Source organism: Vombatus ursinus, unplaced genomic scaffold (assembly GCF_900497805.2).
Source record: "Vombatus ursinus unplaced genomic scaffold, bare-nosed wombat genome assembly UNPS02010980.1, whole genome shotgun sequence".
NCBI lineage: Eukaryota > Metazoa > Chordata > Mammalia > Diprotodontia > Vombatidae > Vombatus > Vombatus ursinus.
The window spans coordinates 3713780-3720217 of NW_020950758.1; the positions used below are offsets into that span (position 1 = coordinate 3713780).

General features: G+C 42.1%; 1 non-coding gene across 1 annotated transcript; it reads left to right on the forward strand.

Annotated features, from left to right (window-relative positions):
- Positions 1-5956: 5956 nt before the first annotated feature.
- Positions 5957-6063, forward strand: LOC114038373. The gene has a single exon (XR_003568562.1). It is a non-coding gene; the product is annotated as a U6 spliceosomal RNA (small nuclear RNA).
- Positions 6064-6438: the final 375 nt, after the last annotated feature.

A 6438-nucleotide genomic window follows, 5' to 3' on the forward strand; every position in this document is an offset into this window, starting at 1 on the left:
AAGGAAGCAAAGTGTAAGAAGACTGGGAAGATAGAAAGGCAACAGGCCATAAATGGCTTTGAAGACCACATTCATTCTATGAACATTTGTTAAGCGCCTACTGTGTTCAAGGTCCTGAGCATGGTGTGTGACGGACCAAAAGAAAAGTCCAGATAGCCAGAGTGGAAGAAGCTCAAAGATGGGAGGAACAAGAAGTCACAGGCTTTAGATCTGGAAGGAACCTTAGAATCTGGTGTCACCGATTTAGAACTGAATGATTCCTTAGAGGTCATGGCCTGAAACTCCCCCATTTTACAGATAATACCGAGCCCCAGGGAAGTATAATGGCTTGCTCACAGCTAGTAAGAAGCTAAAGCAAGATTCCGTGCCAGGTATCCCTAACTCCAAGCCTAGAGTTCTGTCCACTCCACTCCATTGCCTCTCAGGAACAGACCATAGGATGTCAGAGATGGAGCCATCAGGTACCACATGATTCAGATCTCTTAAAAAGTGAATAGGGGAAGTGATGGTGGCTGTGATTCATTCTCAAAAACGGACCAAAATTGCATCATGTTGGAGTCAAGGTACAATATGTCCAACTGTGGCTGATCAGACCAATACCAGCTTGGCAGGCACTACCACAGGTCGGTCACAAATCGTTCACGTGAACACTTGGAGTGGAAGTGACTTTAAATTTTCACATTTCAAGTTTCTTTTGAGCTACTGCAGCTCTGCTTTGCTCATAGAGCACAGTGCATTCTTTGATGTGGGCATGTCACTCTGGGTGGTCCTATGCCAAGGCTTCCATGTCTCACAATCTATTACAAAGTTCTTAAGAGAGACCTTGAGAGTGGCCTTGTATAGTTTCCTCTGACCTTCATATGAGTGCTTGCTTTGTGTGAGTTCTCAACAAAATAGTCTTTTAGGCAAATGTAAATCTGGCATATGAACAACAAGGCCAATCCATTAGAGTTGCACTCTCTGCAGTAGAGTTTGAACGCTTGGCAGTACAGCTCAAGAAAGGACCTCAGTGTCTGGTACTTTATCTTGCCAGGTGATCTTCAGAATCTTCCTAAGACAATTCAAATGGAAGTGATTCAGTTTCCTGGCATGGTATTTGTGCACTATCCAGGTTTCATAGGCATACAACAATGAGCTCAGCACAGTGGTTCTGTAGACCTATAGTTTGGTAGTCAGTCTAACACCTCTTCTCTCCTGAACTTTCCTTCAGAGCCTCCTAAACACTGAACTAGCTCTTGCAATGTATGTATCAACCTCATCATCTATGTGGACATCCCTAGAAAGTATACCACCAAGTAAATGAACTTATCCAAAGCATTCAAAATTTCTCTATTTGCCGCAACCAATGGTTCCATGTAAGGATGGTGTGGTGCTGGCTGGTAAAGAACCTCTGTTTTCTTGGTGCTGACCGTTAGGTCAAAATTAGAACCAGCAAAGAAAATCAACCCATTCTCTGTTGCATCTCAGCCTCAGAGGCTGCATTGAGTGTAAAATTATCTGTGAAACTATGCACCAACTCTCCCTCCACATTAGTCTTGGCTTGTAGCCTTTTCAAGTTAAATGATTTACCATCAGTGCAGCAGCTGACTTTGCTGCTGTTTTCATATCATTGAAAGTGTCTGACAGCATCACTGAAAACATGCTAAAAGCATTTCTGCTTCCCTCCACTGTAACTAGGAAAGTGCAAGAGCGTCATCCATTATCCAGAACCCGGTCAAGCATGCCATCATGAAATTGACGTACAATACTGATGAACTTCTCCAGGCAACCAAATTTTGCCATGATCTCATATAAGCCCTCATGGCTGACTATCAAAGTCCTCAGTCAGATCAATGAATGTTGTGTACAGAGCTCTGCTCTGCTCCTGGCATTTCTCCTTGAGTTGCTGAGCAGCACCACCATTCCTCAGCCCTTTATGAAGCCATCAGGTAGATAAGCTGGCTCTCAGGTAGATAAGCATCTTCCAGGTGAAGGATCAATGTATTAAGGAGGACTCTGGCAAGAATCTTCCCAGCAATAGCTAATGTGATTGTCAGAGAACAAACTATTTCCATTTCCTTTATAGAGATTGGCAACAGAGGCATCCTTGATCTCCTGGGGGATAACTTCTTGCCATACAACATGGAAGAGTTCAATCAGCTTTTGTATCAGCAACGAACCTCCTGTCTTATAAATCTTGGCTGGAATAGAATCTGAATCAGGTGCTTTGCTGCACAAGAGAAGCTTAATGGCATTCAAAAACTTTTCTTCAATTGGAAGTTTGGCTAGAGAGGGATTAACTTCAACCTACAGTATACAGTCAATGGCTTCAGCACTGGTTGATGGTAGTCTGTGGAGAACACTATGGAAGTTTTCAGCCCCTCTCTCCAGATCATGTCTTTATCACTAATCAGTGTGGCTCCATCAACACAACAGTTGAGATGCATCATAGGTCTTTGCTCCATAAATAACCTTCAGGGCATCACAAAATCACTTTACATTGTTACTATCAGTGTAAAATTGAATTTCATCTGCCTTCTTACTGAACCAAGAATTATACATCTCTCTAAGTTTCCCTTGCACTTTACATTTGATGGAATTAAATGCTGCCTTCTTAGAGATGGACAAACTATGCTGCTAGTAAACCCTGTAGAATTCTTGTTTTTTGTTTAATAGCTTCTGAATTTCCCCCATCATTTTCATCAAACCAATCTCCATGTTTGCCAGTGTTTCAGCCCAGATGAGTAAATGTGGCACTATGCACCAAATGTCTGGAAGCTGCCTGCTCCTTTTCTGCTGTACTGCTGTGTTAGCTCAGTTTTCCCTCCAAGTTAGTAACAAACTGTTCATGCTGAGAGAAATGCTCTAATCTGTTGGCATGGAGTCTTCTGGTAGTCATCTTGCTTTGGGGCTGCTACTTTTGTTGAATTCAAATGTTTAGGTTGAAGAGGGTAAGTTATGACTGGTCTAACACTGCTGCAAAGGCCTTTGGGACTCTCACATCCTGTCTAGCTCTTTCCTTACATTGTTGCTTTTGTTATTGTTATTCGTCCTTTGTTTTCAAAGAGAACCAATGACATCACAGATAATGGGTAATGGCTTTTGCATGAATTGGACTTAAATGAGGCAGAGTCATGCAAAATCATCAGTCTCACTCTCTCTTCCAGAGTCATTGAAGTCCATTGGCAGGACAAAAGTCATGATGATGGACAATGGCCCAGGATGCAGTGGATGATATCGGAATCTTTGATGTCTGAGCAAACTTTAAGTACTCCATGGTTCCTGTTTAAAACACCTTCATGGCTATGGATAAAATTGTTCTCATATGCCAATTCCAGCAGTGGAAGTCTTCACATTCTTGGAGCAGAGATCCCCCTAACTCACCAGTGGGTTTGAGGCCCCTCAGTGACACAGTCTATTAGATGCCAATGCTTGCTGCAAGGGGGCATACATGAAGTTTTATCATACTTAGGTAAATGGAAGGCATGCCGGTGATAAGAGGGTCCTAAGACACACGTCTTCAGCAGTAAGTGACCAGTGCTGCTGCTATTTCTGACACCATTCCTCCCAATGACTCCCTGCCATGTCAGATAATCTGTACTTATTCTGGCATTAAAGTCACTCAGAGTTAGAAGCTTCTCCTCTTTTGGCAAATCAATTATGAGGGTCTCCCAGGTCTCACAAAATTTTTCTTTTGACTTCATCAGGGTTTGTCATGGTGGGAGCACAGGCACTGATGACGGTGGAGTGGTGCTTTCCTGCAAGTGGCAATCATATTGTCATGAGCCTGGTGCTCACTCCTTTTAGTAGGCATACAAGCTTATTGACTAGATTAGTTTTGGTTACAAAACTTACATCAGTTTCATAGCGCTCCTCATCACTGTGACCACTCCAGCTCTGACTTCAGCAAGCTGGCTTTCCTTTGCCATACTTGTTTCACTCAGGGCTGCTTTTGGATGAGATACCTGCTGAAGTCTTTTGCAACAAGAGCCATTTGTCTTTCAGGTCTACTGGATTTCTTGTTGTCCATAGGCATGTACACATTCCATTACCAATGGTGAGTGGAATTATCATTGCAAAAACATTTTGTACATTTTTTTTTGTTTTGACTGCAGGATAAGATCCCTACCTGCCATGCCAAGTAGATCTGGGTTAGGTTCAGTGAAGCAGACAATTTTAGGGCCCCTTTTCTAGCCCCTTTCTCACACCAGGAAGTGAGCAGTGCTATCCTTGAAAAAAGGCTGCTCAGACACCCAAGGAGCTGCCCAATCCCATTGCTGTTTCAGGACAGTGAGAAGATGACCCTATGGTCTGGGCCACCTGTGCAGAGTTGTGACCACAGCTCTCAGTGTATCCACACCTGCTGCTTTGCCACTTGCTCATCACCACAGGACTTTGATGTGGGTAAAGGTAGAAAAATGGTATAGCTGATGTCTTTTGACTCGCATATAAATTGTAGTTAAGTGAGATAAGGTTGTGAGAAGTCATCAGCTTCACTCTCTCTTCCAGAATCATCAAAGTCGAGTGGCAAGACAAAAGTCAAGATGAATGGCAATAGCTCAGGATGCAGTGGATGCCCTTGGTGTCTCTGATGTCTGACCAAACTCTAAGCGCTCCACAGAACCTGCTTCAGCTGCCTTCATGGCCCATTGAAACAAAGTGTTCACATCCACCCATTCTGCTGGGGAAAATCTTGACATGCTTGGAGCAGACAATGCCCCCCTCCATTCACTGATGGGTTTGAGGCCCATCAGCTACTCTTCACCTGATTTAGCCCATTTACCAAAATGACCACCGCATGTGCTACAGCTTCTTCGAGCCACAGGTGAGAGTTGGATGGCAGGTGGACACCAAAGGTGGATGGGTAGCCCTTAAAAGTGTTCAGCAGCTTTCCTGCCAAAGGTGCAAGTACTCCCTAAACACCCATACATCCCAGAGAAGAGGGGAAGTCAATTTCCCACAGTCACACAGGTATTAATAATTGTTCACGTGCATATAACAACAACCGATTCCAAAGCCTACAAAATTACTTTCCTCCCAACAGTGCCATGATGGAGATTTTATGATCCTAATCATGCAGTCCTGGAAACTGATATCAAAAGGGAAGGAGAAAGACCTTGTGCATGGCCACACAATAAGTATAACAGGGCTTCAAAGCACAGGGCAGGTGACTCTAAATCCAGCATGCTTTTCTACTTCTGACACTTACTAGCTATGTGACAATGGACAAGATCCTTAACTTTTCTGAGCCTCTGAGATTGCAGGTTTTCCATCTACATTGGTAGGTAGAGTTTTCTCAATAAGAATTCTCTATACCATTGAAATTACAAATCCACACACACACACACACACACACACACACACACACACTCAAAAACAGTACTGACCTTACAGGTCTGCTGCAAAGACCAAATGAGAATGGAGGTAAAAGGCTTTATAAGCATTAAAAGTCTCCATAAGTACCAGTTCTAGTTTTTATTCATCTCATTCTTCTAACCTTTTTCAAAGCAGTTCAGGCAGGAATGATCCTGGAATGAGGTATTGTCTCACTATTATTCTTTTAAAGGTAATGTTCTTGGGACTAATGCACATGTTAGGTAGAGAAAAATAACTGTTCTTCATAACTGAAAAAAGGCACTGGGATACTGGGATGCCAGCTCATCTTCCTTCAGCTGACTGCAGCATCCTCAGTATAAATCCTGAAGTATACAGGATTATGGGGATGATCCATGCCTTTTCCTGTTCCCACATTATATTTGGAGAACTTTTCATCCGATGTAGTTTGAAGATTATGAGAGTTAGGTATGGCAACATTTATTAAAATCATTATCTTTGCATTTTTAGAGATCAAGGCTGTGTTCAGGCTTATATCAACAACAGTTTTATTTGTGGTAATGCCTCAGTTGTGACGTAGTTTATTTATGAAATTATCAAGGCTATACTGAGTCTCAATTTTTAGTTAGGAATTAGGTAGCCGGAGCTTGCATTGGCAGCACATACGCTAAAATGGGAATGATACAGAGCAGGCTAGCATGGTCCTTGCCCAAGGATTACATGCAAATTCATGAAGCATTCCATATTTTTGCAAATGAAATTAAATTGTGGAAATAAAAAATGTCTAAAATTGGTTGGGAAGATTTTTTACATTTTCAGAAACTAAAAGCCAAAATTGGGAAATACTTTGAAGATATCTATTAATGCCTATATCGTCATAGTGAATATGATAAATACTCAAGGAACCAATCATGTGTCTCATTACACAGAACAGTGGCAAAGTTTCTAAGAATGACATCGGTAAACATTTTATATTAATCCCTTTTTGTTAACACATGGACTTCAGCCAGTATGCTGACATGTTTTGTATATTAGCACCTAGTCATGGAAACTCAACTGGTATAGATTCAGTCTAAATTTAGGTGGGAAATGCTTTTGGAACTACTAACTATCAAAAAAAACCCG